Source organism: Acinonyx jubatus, chromosome A1, assembly GCF_027475565.1.
Source record: "Acinonyx jubatus isolate Ajub_Pintada_27869175 chromosome A1, VMU_Ajub_asm_v1.0, whole genome shotgun sequence".
NCBI lineage: Eukaryota > Metazoa > Chordata > Mammalia > Carnivora > Felidae > Acinonyx > Acinonyx jubatus.
Window position 1 is genome coordinate 172306433 of NC_069380.1, and position 22177 is coordinate 172328609.

The 22177-nt window shown below is 49.0% G+C and overlaps 1 non-coding gene across 1 annotated transcript; it reads right to left on the bottom strand.

Moving 5' to 3' along the window:
- Positions 1-1490: 1490 nt before the first annotated feature.
- On the bottom strand, positions 1491-1575 carry TRNAQ-UUG (transfer RNA glutamine (anticodon UUG)). Its single transcript has one exon. It is a non-coding gene; the product is annotated as a tRNA-Gln (tRNA).
- Positions 1576-22177: the final 20602 nt, after the last annotated feature.

The following is a 22177-nucleotide window of genomic DNA, read 5'->3' on the forward strand; positions in this document are numbered from 1 at the left end:
CACAGATGAGCTGCAGACTTCCTCGCCGCATTGTTGAGAGGAAAGTCAGCCCCCAGCAGGCCCTCGGGGTCTGTTTGTTGTAGCTGATACTTACAATGGATGTGACTTAAAATGTCATAAATTCACTCTCACAGAATTTGCCTCAGTTGAAGAGGCAGGAAAAGGAACTAATGTTCCTGCCTCGCCTGTGAACCAGGCGGAGCGCAAAACACTGCCTATGGGGTGTGCCATTTAGTTTGTCTCACAGTCCAATGGGTTGACGACCACCTCCCCATTTTACCGCTGTAAAAACTGAGGTTCAGATTTGCCCAAAGACGCAAGCTGGGACCAGAACCCCAGACCATCTACCTCCCAAGTCTCTGCCCTTGTTTCCCCTTTGTTTGGGCCACCCCGCCTTTCCCCCCTGAGACCCCCGTGCTGTAAGTTGTACTTGTGCCCTCCAGAGATGAGGAAACTGAGGCTAGAGAGGCTTCACCATCACCCAGCCGGTGGATGCTGGAGCGAGAACTCAGACCTGAGATCCTCTGACGCTCCATGCTACGTGTTTACCACCCTCGCATGGAGGTGGGGCTGGCGTCAACCCTGGCTGGATTCCTAGGTGACCTGAATGTATGGCGGAGATAGTCCTCCAGAGCTAGGTGTTCTGGGCTGACTGGGGGCACAGGCCTGCTGTGGCGGATGCAGCCTCGTGTCTCTGGATTCCTACACGGAAGCTGCAAGCATTCAGGGCGAGATGCCATGCAGTAGACACGGGGGCTCTTGCTGCAGAAACCGCAGGCGGCTGAAAGAACCAGGCAAGCGTTTTACGCCAAGGCAACGCGGCCCTAGAGACGCAGACCAGCCCGCTCAGAGCCCAGGCTAATAGCATAAGCCCAGCTAAACACCGCTGGTCAGCGTGGGGCTTTCGTCATCCCCTCTAACCAAATCGTGGTTGCTCAGATGCAAGCCATCCTTTAAAGGAGCTGGGGAAACCTGCTGAACTATTGAGTCACGGGGGTAACAGAATAAGCAAATAATACACACGAGGGGAATTATTCATGCGGCAGTCAAAGAAGCACACGGTTAAGCAAGTTAGCACACAGCCAAGCTACGTGCACCAAGAGGTTCGTCGCGACAGTGTCTACAATGGCCAGAAGAAGAAAAGAAAAGAGAAGGCCACGAATGCACCCCTAGAGAGTAGGCATGCGGACCAGACAGGGGCCTGCAGCAAGAGCCTGGTTGCAGCGGCAGCTGGTGGTGGGGAGGGCTGGCGCCTGGTGGTCCGGGTGGCGAGACTGGGTTAATGTTGGAGCCTGGGGAGGAACAGCAATAGACAACAGTTGGCGAGCACTGAGCTGTTTGTTGTACCGTTTTATTTATTTATTTATTAAAAAAATTTTTTTAATGTTTATTTTTGAGAGAGACAGATACAGAATGCGAGTGGGTTGGGGCAGAGAGAGAGGGAGACACAGAATCGGAAGCAGGCTCCAGGCTCTGAGCCGTCAGCACAGAGCCCGACGCGGGGCTCGAACCCACGGAATGCGAGATCATGACCTGAGCCAAAGTCAGACGCTCAACCGACTGAGCCACCCAGGCGCCCCTGTTGTACTGTTTTAAAAAAATTTTTTTTCTTAATGTTTTTATTTATTTTTGAGACAGAGAGAGACGGAGCATGAGCAAGGAAGGGGCAGAGAGAGAGGGAGACACAGAATCGGAAGCAGGCTCCAGGCTCTGAGCCATCAGCACAGAGCCCGATGCAGGGCTCGAACTCACAGACTGTGAGATCATGACCTGAGCTGAAGTCGGACGCTCAACCGACGGAGCCACCCAGGCGCCCCTGTTGTACTGTTTTAAACAACCCTACGAGGTGGGCACTTTTGCTGTCCTCACGAAGAATAAGAACCACGGAGAGGTTAGGTAAGCCATGTCCGTATGGTTAGTAAGGCCACATCCTTCGGAACACAGAAGAATGTGTACCTCTAGAGATTGTGGGGAGTCTTGGATATTTTATGGCTAAGAAGACAGGCTCAGGGAGGACGAAGTAACCTAATAATTAATGATTTCCTTATTAATAATAGTATTCACTAGTATTCATATCCAAATAATATTCATCACGATATAATTAGTAGTGTGGTCTCCGTGTCAGCCACTGTGTCGCCTAACCCACCCCCCCTGTGTCACCTCAGTTGTACTAGGTGTGATTATTATTTTCCTCATTCTGTAGACGAGTAAACTGACGTTAGAAGCATTAAAGCCGTTTTACCAGGACCCCACAGCTAGTTAAAAATTGAGCTGGGATTCCAAGCAGGTTAGTCTGCCCAGGGGCCAAAATCTGATCACCTTTCTGCTTCCGAGGGATAGTGGGACAAGATGTTGAGTCCCCAGCTGGATGCAAAGATGCCCAGGTTGTTCCCAACAGGAGGTATTCGGGGGGAGGGGGGCGGCGGCGGCGGGAATTCTCCCAGCCAAGCCCAAGTGTGAGCCCTGGGGCATGGCCAAGCCCTAGAGGTTGGTGGCCCAGGATGCAGGTTGACCGGGCATGGCCGGGAGCTTTGCCAGGCTAGCTGGGCCAGGCTGGTCCGCTTTCCTGCGGCCACTCCCCTCCCAGGACCTGGGCAGGAGGCAGGAATTCATTGCCAAAACTGCCTCTGTTGAGCTTGCAAAACGAAGACGAAAAGCAAAATGCCTGGGGTTGCGGTGCTGGATTTGGAGCAGAGTCAACGTAACTTTTTGGAGTTTGTAGCACACTTGCCGTCGCCCACACTCGTCTGGCAGGTTGGAGCTGGTGTGTGCGAGCCAGCCCAGTGGCTGCAGTGATATTTCTGCTGCTGGCAGGCACAGAACCCGCCTGGTGCCAGGGAGAGGCAGCCGGCCGTGCTCGCAGCTGACAGTCCCCACAACCAGCCGGTCCACATCCCTGACGTGGCCCGCGTGACGGTGGTGCAGATGACTGATGGTCTGGGGCCTCTGCTCTTGTGTCCTGCAGAGGAGGCGAGAGCATGAGATCGGGAGTCAGGGCTCCATTTGCTGTGCCTTGGATGACCTTGGGCAGTCATTTCTCTGAGCTTTGCTTCCCCCACCTGTAGAATGTTACCACAGGCGATCGTAATTTCCACCTCGCAGGGGTAAATTAGACCATGCATATGCCACGTGGGCCAATCCTGAGTACACGGTACTTTTTTTTTTTTTTTTTTAGCTATCGTTAGCTCTTCTTATCAAAGGCGATTGGCCAGTTTGCCTGGGTCCCTCTCTATGGCAGGAGGAGAAGGAAGGAATGGATGCTAATTGGCCGCCTCTACCTCAGGGCTTTTGCTTCTGCGCAGTGTTACAGAAGTTCCGTTTCTGGGGGACCGGAGCTTTTCGGTAAAAGAAAGCCACCGATGCTGGAATGTTTCCTCTGGGTGGGGGAATGCTCAGCAGGGAATGCTGGCCCCCTCCACACCGTGCAGACCTTGCCCCAACGTCCACTGAGCCCGTGGAGGTAGTCCGGGAACATCGTCTCAAGTACACTGCTAAACATCTGAGAGAAGAAACCTGGAGACTCTACAGCACGATCACAGGGGCGGCCCTCCCTGTTCTCGTTCTAGAGGTCCTCCCAGTGCCCTGGGTACCTGGTGGCAGGAAGGAGCAACGGCCTCCCCCTTCCCATGACGGGTCGGTTGTGCATCGAGAGCTGCTGTTAGTTTCAGTCTGGCGGTCTCCACATGATCAAAGAGCGTTCATCAGATGGATGAGTGCACAGAGTGAGAAGAGGATTTCATTTGCAGAGGAGGGGCTGCAGACTGGGTTTCCATCGAACCTCGTGCCCTCTGACAGTGCAGAGGGCAGATGGAGGCAAGAGCCCCCACTATGAGAGCTCTGGGGTCCCCCCTAGTTCGGAGCCGAGAGAGCTACTTAGCTACGAGTCTCTGGACTTTCCTAGTGCTTCCATGACTCATTATTTTAGCACCTTCTCCTTTATTGGCCCAGAACGCCTGGGATCCCATAGGGGAGAGTACTTGTTCAATAGATTCTTCAAATTTCCATTGTTAAAGTTACAAGCCCCCCCCCCCCCCCCCGGGGCCTTTGTTTCTCCGTTTGTAAAATGAGCTGGTTGACCTCGATGAACTCTCAGTTACTTTTAATCTCTGATAGAATTCTGAGATTTTTCTGCTTCCCTAGCACTTGACAAGGTCCACGGACAGGCAGAGATTAACCAGGAGCTGGTCTACTCCAAGGCTGCAGGGAACTGTGTGCCCTGTCCCACTTAACAGCTCTTGGCACGGTCCCGTCTCAGACACCACGGACCCACTGACACAAGGCTGCAAGAGACAGAAACGCAGGAGGCAAGGACAGACTTGATGAAGTTGACTCAATTTCATCTCCAGTCCTGGAGCCTAGGGGAACAGACTTAAAATTGTGCTAAGGGCTTTTTGAAAAAAGAAAAAGGAAATAAGCTAACTTATTTTCAGCTTCCCTTCTGTGCCAGAACTGTGTATACATTGTATCTTTCTACCCTCGCAGTAGCCCTTCTTGGCTGGGTTATCTCCTTCCTTTTCCAGCCAAGCAAACGGAGGCTCAGAGAAGGTAAATGAGATACCCAAGTTCCCATGGGCCGTCCGTGAAGGAAGCAGGCCTTAGGGTTCTCTTCCTTGTCTGTGCCTCGGTTTATCTGGAAGGACAAACCCTATCAAACTGCAAGGATAAAACAAACAAAAAAGTGCCTTTCACATAGTAAATGTTAATAAACGTGAGCCTCCCCGACGGCTAGTGATTCCAGATGCCTCAAGTTCCCTCCCAGGGAATACCAAAGCTCCTCACCTATCACCAGCCTCACCTAAATCACGTGATCGTGCCCCAGCTTGCCCACTTTCAAAGGATTTTCGTGCCTCAGTCCAAGCAAACTTCCCAGAGTCATTCTAACTGGAGCTCCTGCGGCATCAGCCTTGACCTTTCGTAAATTCACCTGCAGGGAATTTTGTCGTTGACCTGTTTTTGTCTAATGCCAACTCACACAGGGACAGAGGGCACAGTTAAGCTCACACACGTGTGGGCACTGGCGGGTCCTCTGAGAAGTGTGGGATTTCCGCTTTTCTGGTCAGAGCCTCCGCTGACGACCCCGTCGCACTTCTGTGAATATAGGTGCACACCCAGGTGCGTGCACAAACTCTCAAAAGGTTAACGGTGACTAGTTAGGATGGTGGGCTTGTGGTTGGGTTTTTTTTTTTTCCCCATCTGCATCATTTGATTTTTCTTCACTGAACACATACTGCTTAATAAAGTAAAATAGAATATGACAGCTGTTGTTTGGCAATCCTTCTTTTTTGTGTGCCAGACATTATACAACATGTTTTTTCTATACGTTAGCTCTATCTGAAACCTCACAGCCATCCTGCAAGGAAGCGATTATTACTTCTACGCATCTAAAGAGGAAACTGAGACTTAGACACGCGAGGGAATAAAGGTCATGTGTTACCTCTCCCCAGAGCGGCCCCCAGATCTTTCCCAAATTTGGGGTCCTTCTGTGATTTGTCACCAGAGGCCCACTGATTACCTCTGGTGCTCTCCCTGTTTGTGAAGCAGTTCATGTGGTGGGGAGCCCACCCTGCCTCCCTGGCCCCCTGGGATGACGTTTTGGCAGTCTTGGGGGCTCAGTGACGGGGCTGCTTTGCTAACGCCTGCTGGGCCTGGACACCACGGCCTGGCTAAGGCTGTCCCGGCGAAGGGAGCTGAGGCATGAACAGCCTGTGAGCACAGAGGCCTGGATTTCCAAGGACGCTGCCTGAGACTGGGTGTGGGGGCGGAGGCAGGAGGACTGGGTGGGGGTACCCAGAGCTGGCCTGCCCTCACCTGTGAAACTCTAGATGCAGAGACCTAAATCAGCTGGGGGTGAGAACTGGCACCTTACTTTAGGTTTCCGGGGCTGCTCTCAAACGATTTTTAAAAGGCTGGTAGAGTAGAGATTGCAGCTGATGTGGCCGGGTGGGGAAGGGAGACGTTTGGGGTTATTTCGTGTATTATCTAAATGCAGCCGCCATAAACTGGGAGCACTCGCCCACGCTCCCCCCGGGGCTGATGGGAGGGTCGAAGGGACAAGAGGATGTCAGGGGTCTGAGTTAGTATCTGGGTAAATCTGGGGGCAGAGTAGAATCTGCTTCATGCTCACTGCCTTGCAGGGGCGGACAGGCTCACAGATACTCCGCGGCTTGCCGGGTGAAACGCACCATACAAAGGTCTGTACAGGGTGCTGGGGAGCTCAGAGATGGGAGTATGGGGTAAAAGAATGATTTATTTGGGGGGGGGGCATGGATAGAGGCCTCATAGAAATAAAAAAAGAAAGCTGGCCTGCTAATCATCTGCTGAGCGCCTGCCAGTTCTAGGCAGTGTCCTGACCCTTACAAACATCATCTTATTTCCCTTGTCACAAGCCCAGGGCTTGATATTATTTTCAGAGGCAAAGGTCACACAGTAGAAGCCAAAGGACAGAGGTGGCCTACAGGGGACTCTTGAGGGGTCCGGAGCTGCCTTCTCCTGTCTATTAATAATCCCTCCTTAGGTGGTACAGTCTCCAGGCTCTCAGCCTTGGAACCACTGGAATTTGGGGGTGGGGTAGTTTTGTGTGTGTGGCGGGGGGGCTGCCCAGCGCATCATAGGCTGTTCAGCAGCATCCATACCTCTCCCCACTAGAGAACATTGCCCCTCCTCCTACCCCCAGTAGTGACGGCCAAAATTGTCCGCAAAACTGCCCTCTCTGCCCGCCCCAGAACTGCTGCTCTAAGCACAATCTCTATGTGAATGATGTCGAACGGATGTCCAACCCAAACTGAGCCCCAGGTTCGTATGACCAGCTGCCTCTGTGACGCCTTCACTCGGGTGCTTCTCAGCTCTCACACTTAGCATGCTCGAAATGGGACCCCTGGGCCCCCTTCGATCTGTTCCCCCGCATCAGTTTTGACCAAGACCTTTCCATTCGCTCATTTGCTGGAATGAGAAACGTCAAACGCATCTTCCTTTTTCCGGACCTCACATCCGATATATCAGCAAGGTCTGTTCAATGTCCAAAATACTTCCTGAATCCGTGTGCTTTTCTCTGTTGTACCCCGCCCTTCCTCATCCAGCCAGCCTCTTCTGTCACTCGGAGCTCTGACTGTTCCCGCTGCCTGCTTCCTCTCAATCCCTTCTCCAAGCAACAGCAAACGTGGTCTTTTTCAAGCAGAAATCTGAATAGATCACTTCCCTGCCTAAAATCCAAACTCTTAACCGCGGCCTTTGGGGCCACCCCTTTCCAATCTGGGATTTTGGGATTCTCCCAGGCAGCTCGTGTAAAAGTGAAAATAAGTTCATTTATTTTTCCCCATGGTCTTTCCACGGTGTCCCACCCTCGAAGGTGTTCAGTCTAGTGGGGACATAGCAAGATAACATACAGAACTGTGAGATCAGTGATAGAATGGCACAAAGGCTCGGAGGTCCCTGAGCACCCTGACGGCAACCAATCCAGCCGAGGGGATCAGGGAGGACTTCCTGGAGGAGGTGCCCGGAAGGCAGGCACAGCATGCGTAAAGGTATGACCCTGCTGGGGGAAAGGTAGTTCGGTGTTGCTGAAACATAAGTTGTGAGAAGGAAAGTAGGGGCAGGAGGGAAGACTGGGGTGGAGGGGGCAGCCGAGGACTTAGTCATAAAGGGCTGCAGTGCCCTTTCCTTGCGTAGAGTGCTCAACTCCAAAGAGTAGTCACAGTCATGCTGAAAGATAAGCAAACCGAAGCTTAAGAAAGCCACGCCACTACCGAAAGCCACAGAACTAGAGCGTGGCAGAGGTGGGGATCGCCCCCAGGCTGCTCAAGTTCCAATCCATGCGCTTCCTTCTCTGTCACTGACACGGAAGTTGTATTCGCGGACAGGACAGGTGGCGAGGCTGCGTGAGGGGTGTGCAGTGAGGGTCGATACCATTCGTCTGTGTAAGAAAGAGAATGCTCAGAATAGCGGATTTCAGCTTATAATACAAACATAAATCTAGGTCTCTTACAATAACGTAAAATGAAAATGCCGGACCTTTTTTCTCGGCCCCCCTTGTATGTCGTACTGGATTTGCCCTTCACGTAGACCCACCCCAGAGTTCGAGTGACGAGCTAGAGACACAACAGGGCAGGATTGTGCCAAATCTTTTATGGGGACGGGGGGTAGTAAGAGCGTCCGCGTCATCCAAACTCTGGTTCTATCGTCATCCCCCACAATATTGGCAGTGTAAGCCACAGGGCCTGTCCCCAGCGGTGACAGCTATGATCTGGTGTCTTTGCTGGGTCAATGATGTACAGTGACTTGGAGAAATTGTCCTTGGCTGTGTCGCATCTGTCCCCAACTCTCTAGCCATCTTTGAGATGCAGGAAGTATCCGATATCCCTGTAACAAATCTTTTTTGTTGTTGTTTGTTTATTTGTTTCAGTCAGAGCCAGTGACCATCCCAGGTCCCTGATCCCAGAACCATAGAAAACATACGGGAGATTACTCGGAGCTTTGCATGGTGATTTTTCTTCTTTCAACACTTCACTTGCCTATTTTCCATTTAAAAATTACTGACAACAGTTTTCTGATTGCCCGTGATAATGTATTCTGCCTATTTACGACTCCATCTGTGGGGAGAAAAAAAAAATCCTCCTGAATTCCTTGAATGACGGCCTTTGCATAATTTTGCTTTGCCCTCTCGTTCTTATGATTGCTCCTCCTTTAAATAGTCACCCAGTGCTGATTGTCTTTCTTTCCAGATCACAGGAGCTGAGTCTCCTCTTCAAAGTCGCCTCATTTTCAGAGAATGTAGATGGCTGCATAGCTTCGGTCTGCTCTTTCGTTAGGTATTTGTGTCTTCTTTGTTTTCTAAAAAATCCTTCTTTGGGAGCACTATACCAGTCAAGACAGGCTAGATCATGTTATAGGAAAAAGCGATCCTCAAATCCCAATGTCTTTATGAGAGCGAGGGTTTATTACTGTCTATCCTGAGTCAGCCAGGTTCTACTCAGTCTTCACTCTGAGACCCAGCTGATGGAGAACCTCTGGCTAGAGCATTGCCAGCTGTACAGCAGAAAGAAAAGAAATATAGCCAATCGTGTGCTGATTCTTAAAGTTTCCCCCCAGGAAATGACCCAGTGCTTCCCTCCCGCTGTCATGGCCCAAAGAAGTCACATGGTTTACTTCTAAGTTCAAAAGAGTGGAGATATACTGTCGCCCCATAGGGAAGGAAACATAGAGAGAAAGTCTCGTCACTAGGTATTAAGTTCCTTTACCTCAAGCAGAAACACTCTACTCTCTCTTTTTTTTTTTTTAAATTTTTTTTTTCAACCACTCTACTCTCTCTCTTTTTTTTTTTTTTAATTTTTTTTTTCAACGTTTATTTATTTCTGGGACAGAGAGAGACAGAGCATGAACAGGCGAGAGGCAAAGAGAGAGGGAGACACAGAATCGGAAACAGGCTCCAGGCTCCGAGCCATCAGCCCAGAGCCCGACGCGGGGCTCGAACTCACGGACCGCGAGATCGTGACCTGGCTGAAGTCGGACGCTTAACCGACTGCGCCACCCAGGCGCCCCATCACTCTACTCTCTCTTAAGGGAGACAACTCAAGAGACCCTACCACACCCCACCCAGTCACTGCTTCAAATGCAAGGTCCAGGATCTCTGGAGGATGTGTGGTAATTTCCTGCATGGTCTCTACCAGATATGGAACTCCTGGGTCCAGGGAGCAATTTTCATAGGCAGGTGTCTTCAGAATGGGACCTTGGGGTAGGGAATCAGGTACAAGTAATTTATCTGGGAAGTGAGGGAAACTGTTAGAGGATTGGGGAGGGGAGACAAGGACCAGAAGGTAGCCAACCAAAGGCACGGCAAAATGGAACTAAATCTCATTGGAGAAATTATGGGGCCAGTGAGGGGACACACTTCAGGATTATCCTGCTTCAAGGACAAAGAACCTTGGGTACTTACACGCTGACTCCCACCAGTGACTGGTTGGGGGCTGCTCCCAGGGAAACCTTGTTCCTCACTACACCTGAACCGCCACTTGGGCAGTGAAAGCCCTCAGGCAATACAGTTGTAGCAGTTCAGTAATCCTGTATGACAGATATTATCAGATTTCTAGCTGGGGATGGGACAATCCTCGCCCAGTCCTTGACCTTCTAGGATTCCTTTTATATCATCTTTGTAGGTGCAGCTGAAGAGGGCTTTGCAGAATATGTTCTCCTTGGGGGCTGAGCAGCTCTCTCACCTGTTTCCTCCTGTAGAAGACTGAGGACCCACAAGTCATTTTAAGTGTGGCACCATCACAATACACACACACACACACACACACACACACACACACACATATATTTTGTCTACAATGATGGTTCTTTTGACTTAAAACTCTCTCAAACACGTAGCTGGTATCTTTTGGTCAACAGCATGTGCCAGAAGCACCCAGAATTATTTTTGAGACATGACTTTTGCTCAAAATGTAATTGCGGGAGTCTTGAATTTATCAGTTTTCTGAGCGAGAGCCACACCTTTTGGGTCTTTTCTTTGAGCCATTTGGTCCAACTGAAAAGATGTATTAGACGCCGCGTTAATCGTCTATTGTGGCCTAATGGATGACCAGAATCTTACTGGCTTCAAACAGCACACATTAGCTCACAATTCTGTGGGTCAGAAGTCCGTGTGTGGTATGGCTGGATTCTCTGCTTTGGGTCACATAAGAGGCTGACCTCCAAGCTTCGGTAGGACCACGTGCCTTTCTGGAGCTCCTGGTGCTCCTCAAGGCTCCTGTCGTTTGGAGAAGAATCCAGTTCCGCGTGGCTGTAGGAGGGAGGCTCCTGTCTTTTTGCTGACTGTTATCCGGGGATCACTGTCAGCTCCTAGAAGCCGTCCTCACTTCCTCACCCAGCAGCTTGCTTGCTCAAAGCCAGCAACCGAATTTCTCTGTGTCTTTAAGTCTCTCAAACTCCCTTCAATCGCTCACTTGATTATCGGGACCACCCGGGAAAACGTCTTCTATGACGAAATCGAATTCTGTTGGTGAGGGACATTCATTACATTTGTAAAACCTCTTTGGCCATATAATTTAAGAAAATTATGGGAGTGAGCTCTCATCCGATTCACAGTTGCTGCTCACGATTAAGCAGAGGGGATTATTCCCTGTATGAGTCCACACGCCGACTTAATCAGAACGTCCGCTTAACTCAGAGGGCCTAGCGTGAGGGTGTGAAGACTCTGTTCTTGAGTTGGCCCCGCCCGGGAGGCTATGTTTCAATCAGCCTCAGATGCTCAAAGACCTCAGCTTTATCTTTTCCTGTTTGGGTCCGAGAGCGAGGAACTCTTCAAGATCTAAGGATCTTGAATTTCTGGACTCTTTATCGTGGCTTAGTCTTGACAAAAAGTGGGCTGATTTTTTTTTTTTTTTTGTGATCTCATCTCTTTTTTGTACTATTTGTCACTTGCTACGAATAGGCATCAAGGCACGCGGCTGAAATTCTGTCTGCCTCCCTTTTAGTCTAAAGCGACAGCCCATGAGGGCTGTCACCTGTCTTCTAAGTTATGGCAGGTGAGAGTTTTACCAATAATTTCACCACTGAATTGCACAAGACTGCCATCCTTCTGGTTTCAATGCTGAGTATTTTAGGTTTCGTAGCAGACACCCCACTTTGGAACAAATTCCTTTTTTAGTGGAACAGGCTGGGTGTGCCGCAGTGTAACAGATGACTTAAAAATCTCAGTGGCTTGCCGCAAGAAATTTTCATGACTCGCCCCTGCGTCATACTCATCCCAGGTCGGCCACATCGTTGCTCTGATACCCGGTGATGGAGCAGCCCGTATAAGGGACAGTTCCAGTTTTGTGGCAGAGGGGAAAAGAGACACGGGTGCTTAGAACTTCTGCCTGAAGTGACAAATATCACTCCTGCCCACATTTCATCGTGAAAGGCAAGTTAAATGGACACCCTCTGTTCAACAGGGTGGAGATGTGAGGATGATGGAGAGGTGATGGAGGGTGGGAGGGAAATTAGTATATGAGCAAACAGGAATGTAATCTAATACTCCCATGGCCCCGTTTTGAAAGGGTATTTTCACCTCCCTTCAGGACCTCTCCCTTCATAGCTCTGTTGAGAAATATGCTTTTGCAACTTGGGAAGCAGGACTGAGATCCTCCTTCAAGGAGGGGGTAGAGTCATCTCTATGCTTTGACTGGCATTTCCTAACCTCTTTTCCCACCCGGATCTGGGCACTGTTAAACCCTCCGACTCTTTATCCACCTAGCAAGGCATTCCCAGGGATGCCTTACCACCCGTGTCTCTCCTTAGTTTACATGTAGGACTCAGGTAATGGGAAGCATGGCTGATTTCAGGAGGACGAAGTACAGGTGTCTCACGGTGGACGGGGGAGCTCTGTCCACACCGATGTCTGAACTGAGCCTCAGAGTTTGAGGAGGAGTTTGCCAGATGTCAGAGGTAAGAGTTAGGGAGGCGAGACTGGGAATTCTGAGCCCAGAACAATGAGTATGAAGACCTGAAAAGCAGTGTAGTGTGGTGGTTGAGAGTCTAGGTTTTAGAGCTAGACCGTTTTGGGTTTGAATGCCAGATCCGATATTTACTGGCTGAGCGGCTTTGGATGAGTCACCCCAGTCCCCCGAGCCTCTGTCTCCTCCCGTGTAACATGGTGGTTTCTCTTTTCTTCTCTCTCTCTTTTTTTTAATGTTTATTTATTTTTGAGAAAGAGAGAGAGGGAGAGAGAGCGGAGAAGGGGCAGAGAGAGAGGGAGACACAGAATGTGAAGCAGGTTCCAGGCTCTGAGCTGTCAGCACAGAGCCCAACGCAGGGCTCGAACTCACCGACCGTGAGATCACGACCTGGGCCGAAAACCAAGTGCCGGACATTTAACCGACTGGGTCACAAGGTGGTTTTTGGCCTCGAAGGAGTATTATGAAAATGAAAAGAGAGACCATGTATAATTTGTTACTTGACACGTCGGTATAAGTGACCAAAATCACTCTTAATAAAGGCACATAAATATAACAAGAGTAAGGTGTTACTAGGAAAAGGGAGTAAACTGGTGTGTGGATGGGATGAATGTAAGACATGATGCTCCAGAGTGGGAGGAAGCAGGGGATAGAAGATGAAGCCAAGCGTGTTAAGTTGTGAAGTCTAGAGTATCTTTTTTTTTAACGTTTATTTATTTTTGAGACAGAGAGAGACAGAACATGAACGGGGGGAGGGTCAGAGAGAGAGGGAGACACAGAATCCGAAACAGGCTCCAGGCTCCGAGCTGTCAGTACAGCGCCCGACGCGGGGTTCGAACTCACGGACTGTGAGACCATGACCTGAGCCGAAGTCGGCCGCTTAATTGACTGAGCCACCCAGGCGCCCCTCGAGTATCTTTTGAGGGGGGAGTTTTGGGTTTTATATAAAGATGAAAAATAATGATGGGACGAGGTGACAAGAGACATAGCACCATCAGATTTGGGCCTAGAGGGCTCATTCTGTAGCAGGGCAGAGGACAAACCACAAGCAGGGACCAGTTGGGAGACTGGCGTCACGACCAGGTGAGAGATGAACTGGCTTGATCTGGGGCAGGGCCATGGCCATGGGGATGCTGACACACGGGAGCTTCAGAGTCATTTGTTATAAAATCAAAGACTGATGAGAGGAAAAAAAACACCCCACTTGTGTCCCGTGAAGGGGTCCTGGGGCTCTCAGCTTCTAGAGGCCACCATAGTCCCCTGAGGCCACGCCCAGCTTGTGGATGCACGGATCACTTTCACAACATGGCCGCTTACTTCTCCAGCATCATTCAGGGAGAGTCTCTCCCACTTCAGTCTGCTAACATGAAGCTCCCAGAATCACACGTGTGACATCCCATCACCTCTGCCAGGTCCTGTTGGTTAGAAGCAAGTCACGGCTTCGTCTGTACGGAGGGGAGGAGATTACCCAAAGGTGTGACTCAGCGGGAGTGGCCCCTCAGGAGGTATTCACCACACTCTGTCACAGCGATGGGACATAGTAGGTGCACAATAAATGCATATTGAAGACGTAGATGAGGAAGACTGGATCTGGTAAAACGAGGGGCAGGGAAACCTAACAGGGCTTGTGTTTCCGTATCTTTGCAGCACTTAACTCCCATGGGCACATGAATTGGTTTAAAAGAGAGATATTAGAATGGACTCGTGTTCTTGGATCTTAATTCTCATCCTGGATTTCCCCCTGGATATAGGATGATCACGCACAAAATTGGGCAACTAGGCCTTGGGGTGGGGATAAGGGGTGCAGGCTGCCTTGCCCGGTGAATAACCTGTCCCACCCAGGTAAGTGCCAAGGGAATGGGGGGGGGGGAGGGGAAGTCTTCTAATATTTCCGTGCTTGCTGTGTGCAAGGGGGGGGATTTCTGCAATTACCAGAGCAGCTCTGCCTGTTGGGATACGAAAGCCCCAATGCCGAGGGCGACCCAATCCCTTCTGCTGCTGATTTCTCCTCTTCTCTACCCAAATGAATTTTTCTCTCCGTAAGCCCTTCCTGGGAAAGTCGGTTGCAATCTTGGGTCCCATCTGTCTTTCTGGCTTCAAGCCAAACAGCTTCATTAAAAATTGGGGGAAGGCTTTCCCGCACTGTTCTCGGCTTGCACCATAGCAGAGGGAGAGGAGTTGGCGAGGAGGGGCGTTTTGGAAGCAGAGCCGGAGGCAAAGACTTCAGTGCACGTGGTGTTGGGGAGGCGACCCCAGGAAGCACCAGGAGGGGAGTGGAGAAGTGAGGGAAAGGAAAGACGCGCAAACAGGGTGTATTTGTGAGCCCGTTGCCACTGTCGGTGGCTGTGGGATAATCGCACTGGTAACCCCGAGGGCCTGTAAACATGCTTCAGAGTGGTCTCGGTCAAATGGCAAGGACGTAAGGGCATTTATCACCAGTTCTCGGCCATGGATGCTTGAGGGAAGCCTCCAAGGACGTTCTTTCCCATAGTTCTGCGGCCCACGTGTAGGACGAGAAGAAGGCTGCCTTCAGGTGCAGGTGCTTATAGTAAGAAGTCCAACAGGGTGTACAGGTAAAATGAGTGCTTATATCATGGGGATATGACAGGTCAGTAGCAGCAGGTGCTAAAAGGCATCTCAGGCGGTCAATACTGAGAGTCCTGCTAAGCCCGTAGGCACGAAGAAAGCACGGATTTGTAGAAAACACCTTTCCATTTGTTGCTGGATTCAGTCTGCCAATATTTTGCTCGGATTTTTTTTGTATCCGTAGTCACGAGAGGTTGATCTGTGGTTTTCTTGTGATGTCTTTGTCTTGCTTTAATATTGAGGTAGCACCAACATCCTTAAATGAATTATGAACTTTTCCTTTCTTGTCTGTTTTCAGAATTTTCTTCCTTCGATGACTGATAGAACTCAACAGCGAAGCTGTCTGGGCCCGGGCTGTTCTATGTGGGAAGATTTTCAATTGCTAATTCAATTTATTTGCTTACTGTAGGTCTATTCGGATTTTCGATTCCTTCTTGAGTCACTTTTGGTAACTTGTGGCTATCCAGGGGCTTGTGCATTTCATTGAAGCCTAATTTGTTGGCCTAAAGTTGTTTATAAATGTTCCATTACAATCTTTCTAGTTTCTGTCGGTTTGCGATTTTTCTTTCTTCACTCCCGACTGATAATTGTGTCTTCTTTATTTTTTTCTTAGTCACGCTGTCTACACGTGCATCCATTTTGTTGATCTTTTTATTTTTAATTAAAAACAATTTTTTTTAATGTTTATTTTTGAGAGAGGGAGAGAGACAGAGCACGAGCAGGGGAGGGGCAGAAAGAGAGGGAGACACAGAATCCGAAGCAGGCTCCAGGCTCTGAGCTGTCAGCACAGAGCAGGGCTCAAACTCACGAACCGTGAGATCATGACCTGAGCCGAAGTTGGACGCTTAACTGACTGAGCCACCCAGGCGCCCCAATTTTGTTGATCTTTACAAAGAATTGATGTTCGGTTTCATTGGTTTCCTCTATTTCTCTAATGTACTGATTTTTGCCCTTACAGTTACCAATTCCTTTTGTTTTATTTATTTGTTCTTTCTCTTCTAGATTCTTGAGGTTGAACCTTAGGCTATTGATTTTTTGGTGTCGTTTTCTTTCTCTGTATTTTTAGCTATAAATTTCCATCGAAACACTGCTTTGGGTGCATCCAATGTATTTTGATTTGTTGTGTTTTTCTTTTTCTTTTTTTTTTTTTTTGGTTATTGTACCTTTTGGGGGGAATTTTTATTTTTCTCCTGGGATTCTCCATTTGTTAAGCCATTGCCTTCACATCTCCCTTTAAATTTTTTGTACCTAGTTTCTGGGGCGCCTGGGTGGCGCAGTCGGTTAAGCGTCCGACTTCAGCCAGGTCACGATCTCGCGGTCCATGAGTTCGGTCCGTGAGTTCGGTCCGTGAGTTCGAGCCCCGCGTCAGGCTCTGGGCTGATGGCTCGGAGCCTGGAACGTGTTTCTGATTCTGTGTCTCCCTCTCTCTCTGCCCCTCCCCCGTTCATGCTCTGTCTCTCTCTGTCCCAAAAATAAATAAATGTTGAAAAAAAATTAAAAAAAAATTTTGTACGTAGTTTCCATTAAATTCTTTGAACATTTTTTTATGGTAGCCTTTCTGATGTCTCTGTCGGGTAAACATATCTAAAATAAGTTTCTACTTACTGTTTTTTTCCTCTGAAAACGCGTCACAGTCTGCGATTCTTTACATGTCTCAGTGTTTGGTTGAAACTAAAATACTTGAGATAAAATATTGTATGATTCTAGAATCTGTTTTATTTTCTGGAGAGTGGTTAGTTTTTAAAAAGTGATTTCCCTGGACGAAGCTATGGAAGCCAGCTCTCCTGCAGTGGGCAGCCACAACTTCTTCCTATTCTTGTTTTGATTTATTAGCCTTGCTTTCCGGGGCCACGCCTGTGTCTGCAGAGCTGAGTGGTCAATGATCTGGGTACAGGTTGTCTTCAAATACCCAGAGCCCCTAAGCTCCTAGTGTATGCTGACTGATACGAGGGCGGGTTGAGGAATGCACTCAGAGACGCAGGCAGTTGTCAAGCTTCTCTTGTTTTTTAGTTTGTGCTGTGCTTTTTTGGTGTCTCTTGAACATATGTGTAGTTTTTTTCCATCGGCCAGCGATGCGTACAGAGCTCATTTCCACCGTTCTACAGCTTTCTCATTGTCAGGATTGTTTCTGTCTTCTTCGCTGTTACATGCATCCCATCCTAGAAGGATGCCTGACATGTGAGAGGTGTTCGGGAAATGGTAGCTGAATAAATAGATTACTGTTTCAAAATTGGATCCGGAAAGAAAGTTGGTTTTTGCCTTTGTGCGTCACCAACTCAAAGCGTAGAACGTGACCCAGAGGGGTCACACGCTCATACGTTAGCGGTAGTAAAACTGTCCCTGCTCCTTGATGAGCAACTGTTCAGAAGGGTTCTATGGGTGAGCTGTACCAAGCATTCAACTAACAGGTGACGTCCGTTTTGTATAATAACTTCTAGAGTATTGTAGTATCAGAAGAGCGAATCAACGCACTTCACAAGCCTGGAACGCCTGAAAAGAGTAGTTTGAGAAAAGAAAATGGCAGGCTGGCTGGTCTCACTTTATTTATTTATTTAAAAAAAAATTTTTTTTAACGTTTATTTTATTTTTGAGACAGAGAGAGACAGAGCATGAACAGGGGAGGGTCAGAGAGAGAGGGGGACACAGAATCCAAAACAGGCTCCGGGCTCTGAGCTGTCAGCACAGAGCCCGACGCGGGGCTCGAACTCATGGACTGTGAGATCATGACCTGAGCCGAAGTCGGCTGCTCAACTGACTGAGCCACCCAGGCGCCCCATGGTCTCACTTTAAAAACATAAATGTAAATGGTCCCAAGCAAAACATTAGTCTATGAATTCTAATTTAAAAAAAATCAAATTTAAACATCAAACACTTTAGAAACACGTCCAGGATCACCTCTGCCACTTGTAGCTGTGTGGCCTCTGGAAACAACCTCTCAGAGCCTCGGTTTCCTTCGTTAAAAAATGGGATCCAGGGGCGCTTGGGTGGCTCACTCAGTTAAGCGTCCGACTCTCCATTTCAGCTCAAGTCATGACCTCACGGTTCACGGGATCGAGCCCCATGTCCGGCTCTGCCCTGGTAGTGCGGAACCTGCTTGGGATCCTCTCTCTCTCTCCCTCTCTCTGCCCCTTGCTCACTCGTTTTCTCTCTCTCAAAAATACGTAAAGAAATGTTACAAAAATAAAATGTTGTCTACACAACAGGATTGATAAAGTCCCTCTCATTCCTCCATGCTTTCATTCATTCCATTTTTATCAGAGGTCGCACGTGCCATCTGCTGCCTGTGGCATCGGTGACCAGCGTCAGCACAGTTACTGCCACGGTGGCCCGTGTGGAAGTGTATGCACGCAGCACCGTGCCTGGCGCATAGTAGGTGCTTAGAAAGGGTGGATTCCTGGCCCACATCCAGTCTTCTAGCCAAACTCAGTGGTACCACTAGCTCATTTGCATTCTCATTCTCACCTCCCAAGGGAGCCCATCCCTGCTCATGCTTCCCATCTCATCCCATTAAAGAGGAGCCCGTCCCTTTGGATCTGATCACCCCATCTGCTTTTCTTTCACAGCACTTGCCAATTTCTAAACTGACCTTTAAAGTATTTCCCCCTTTTACCGTCCGTGTCCCTGTCTGAAAGCTAAGCTTCCTGAGAGCAGGGACCTGTTTCCTTTATTCTTTGCTGAGACCGCAGCTCCTGGAGGGGTGCGTGGCACACAGAAATGCTCCACAAATAGGGAGTGAGATTACCAAGTGCCCGTGTCTTGTCCCTCCCTGCAGCTCCCTGCCGGGCCCAGAGGCTGGAACCCACGAACAGTGAGATCGTGACCAGAGACAAAGTCAGACGGACTCAGCCACCCAGGCACCCCTAATACGGTCATTTTAAAGAATTTCTTGAAAAGCGGAAGAGGGAGAATGCATGTTGAAAGGCTGAAAACTGCCTCTAATTTACTCTTTTAGGTGGAAAAATACTATGTGCTCTATATATTGTATCCGGAACTGACATTAGATAATCTGTCAAGAGAGAAATTTAAAAACTTTTAGTAAGTAATCATGGAATGTTTTTAACTTGCCTTTTAAGACCGAAAGTGGAAACTTTGAAGGGGATGCAAAACACCCCAACAGATTTGGCAAAGCTTGAAAAAAAAAAGGGCTGACATGGAAAAAAATTGCAACACCCTTTTGAACAGATCACTGTTATTAAGCAATTCTATATTCTAGCTCACTGCCTCCAAAACTCATTCAGTGGGCACAATATCTTGCAAAGTAGGGATCCTTCTCTCCCATGTTAGGGAATTCTCTCCATTTCTCAGAGTTGACTTGAGCAGATCTGAAGTGATTTGTGTGAGGACACACGGTGAACAGACAGCAGAGCCAGAATTTGAGATGCTCTTTCACCTGTTTGGGTAAAAGCATCGTGGGCCACAGGGAATAGACCCAGCCCTTAACCCTGGGTTCGCAGTGTGGATTTGGTGGTCGCATTTTGGGGACGTGGATTAGAGGGCATGCAGAAGAGATCCAGAGGATGTCAGACTTGGGCAAAGGAAAGGGGTCAGGATGAGAGCTTTGGCGGCACCCACGTTCTTCGGTACGGTGTGCTTCACTTTAGCAACGTCCCATGGTGAAGCGTTTGGTTAGATCAAAACGTGTTTACAATCTGGGGAGTGTATGCAGTGCGCATGTGCATGTGAATGGATACGTGTGAATCCAAGTGCACGCGCATGCACGCACATATGGAGACACAGACGCACATTCGTGATCAGACTGCTTAATAAATTATTTATTTTTATTTCTTTAAGGTGGTGTCAATTCTCATTAGTTAATTTTTTGGGGGGGGGAGGGGTTGCCTGGGTGGCTCAGTCGGTTAAGCATCCCATTTCAGCCCAGGTCATGATCTCGCGGTTTGTGAGTTTGAGCCCCGTGTTGAGCTCAAAGCCTGGAGCCTGCTTCGGATCCAGGGTCTCCCTCTTTCTTTGCTCCTCCCCTGCTCACACTCTGTCTCTCAAAAACTAAATAAAAATAAAAAAATAAAAATAAAAATAAATATTTTTTAAGGGGGAAGCAGCCCAGCAGAGGGGAGTGATATGTAAATTTTCAACCCTCTTTAATGAAAATGGAAACTTCTACGGAAAAAATGCTCAGTACCAAACACACAGGTAGTCCTTTGTTAGCTCAAATTTGTCTCGCAGTTTCAAATGAGGACAATTGCTTATGCTAAAGTCGATCAGGACAGCAAGGCAGACTCAGTGAATTCCCAATTTGAAACTGAGGCTTATGAATGGCTATCATATATCGGCCTCAGCACCCTGTCTAATGCCGCATTTTGTTTTATAGTTTAGTTGTTCAGTGTTGAGAAAGTTTCAATTCGTACAGAGAATTAGCTACAAACGGCAGTCTTTTTTTTTTTTTTTTTTAGCTATGACGTCTTTCCTTTTTTCTAGAGATGTGACATACAGGTTTTCATGAGTAATGTTCTACGCAACATTGTACTAAAGTAAAGCCCGGACAGATGGCCAGAAAGCCGACCGCCCCTACTCATGCTGCACTGGGTCAGTGCAACGCCCACTCGGCAGAGGAGATTTTGAAAGGAAGAAGTGATTCAACTCATCTTTTTTTTTTTTTTTTTTTTTTTTTTTTAACCAAATGCACTCCCACCCCAGCAGAAAACCATCAAGCTGAGTTGGGCGGAAGGGATTTTGTGCAAACCTGCAAACCTGCACAAACGCACCTCTCCCATGCTGTCTTCACCCCGCTTTGGGCCACCTGGTCCAAAGTGCTGCAAGTCCGACCCAAGTGCGAGGACCGGGGTGTGGAGAAAATGTGAGTCACGCCTGCTGTGGTCTTTAGGCCAAGGCGGGTTCGCGATGACACCTTTGTGACATACCGACGTGCATGCCACCGGAAGGGGGCCCGCAGTTGGAATGCTCAACATCGGCTTGCCCCAGAAGTCGGACTCAGAAGTAGCTAAGTGGGGGGGGGGGGGGGGTTCTCCCTTGGGGGGAGTATTGAATACAAGGTGCTTCGGGGGCAGAGAATTTTCTTTTTGCCTCATCAACAGTTAATATGAATGAAGAGCTGCAGACAGAGTCAGTCTTTCCGTGATGCGTTCTACTGGCATCAGTAACCGAAACCTCTCACAGCCTCTTGGGTCAGCCATGTCTGGCCAGGACACCATTGCCTGCAAGGGGGGGAGTCGGGGCCACGGACTTTTCTGCGAAGCCACTGAGCCCCTGCTGATGTCTTGCTTCTGGCTTTCCTCTTCCGTCCTGTCCTCCAGAAGCGTGCCTTCCAAAGCCTGAAACTCGGTCAGTGTGCAGGCGCCTACTGGGGGGCCCAGCCGGCCTGTGCTTTCTAGGCTCTGGCCCCAGACCCCTCAGGCCGCGGTCTCTGCCTCGCTGACTTCACCACTGCTCTCCCTACCTGCCCAGGTTTGCTTTTCACAGCTCCCTGAGTCATCTCAGGCTGTTTGTCAAGTGAAGCCGATCAAGCGTCTTGAAAGCACAGTACGATGCTATTTCGGCGTTAAATCGTCAACAGCGTATTGGCATTTCTCTCTCTCTCTCTCCTTTTTTTTTTTTTAATATTTTTTAAGGTTTTTATTTTTACTCATTTTGAGAGAGAGATAGAGAGCAAGTGGGGGAGGAGCAGAGAGGCAGGGAGGCAGAATCCCAAGCATGTGCCGTGCTGTCTGTGCAGAGCCCGATGCCAGGCTCGAACTCACGAACCGTGCGATCGTGACCTGAGCCGAAATCAAGAGTCAGATGCTGAACCGACTGAAGTACCTGGGCGCCCCCATATTGGCATTTCTGAACTGCAAGTGTACAATCTGAAGGAAGTCAATGCCTAGACATTTGGGTCAACTTAGAATCCCCATTGTTCAGTATTTTATACCAGGATTTAATCATTAAAATGATAACCATCCTATGAGTGTCAAAGTGGCCCAACTTCTTGTATTTGGGACTGCAGCTTTGAGTTTCAGTTTCATTGTGGACACTCTTTGTGCGGGGAGAAGCGTGGTGACCTTGTGACCTGTCCGACAGGACTTCATCACAATGGGAGGGGGGACCCCCACCTCCTAGGTCCCACCATCACCCTAGAAGGACACAGAAGCATTGTGCCATGTGACCCTTCACCTGGGGTCGCACATCTGGCTTGACAGCTTGAAGAGCAG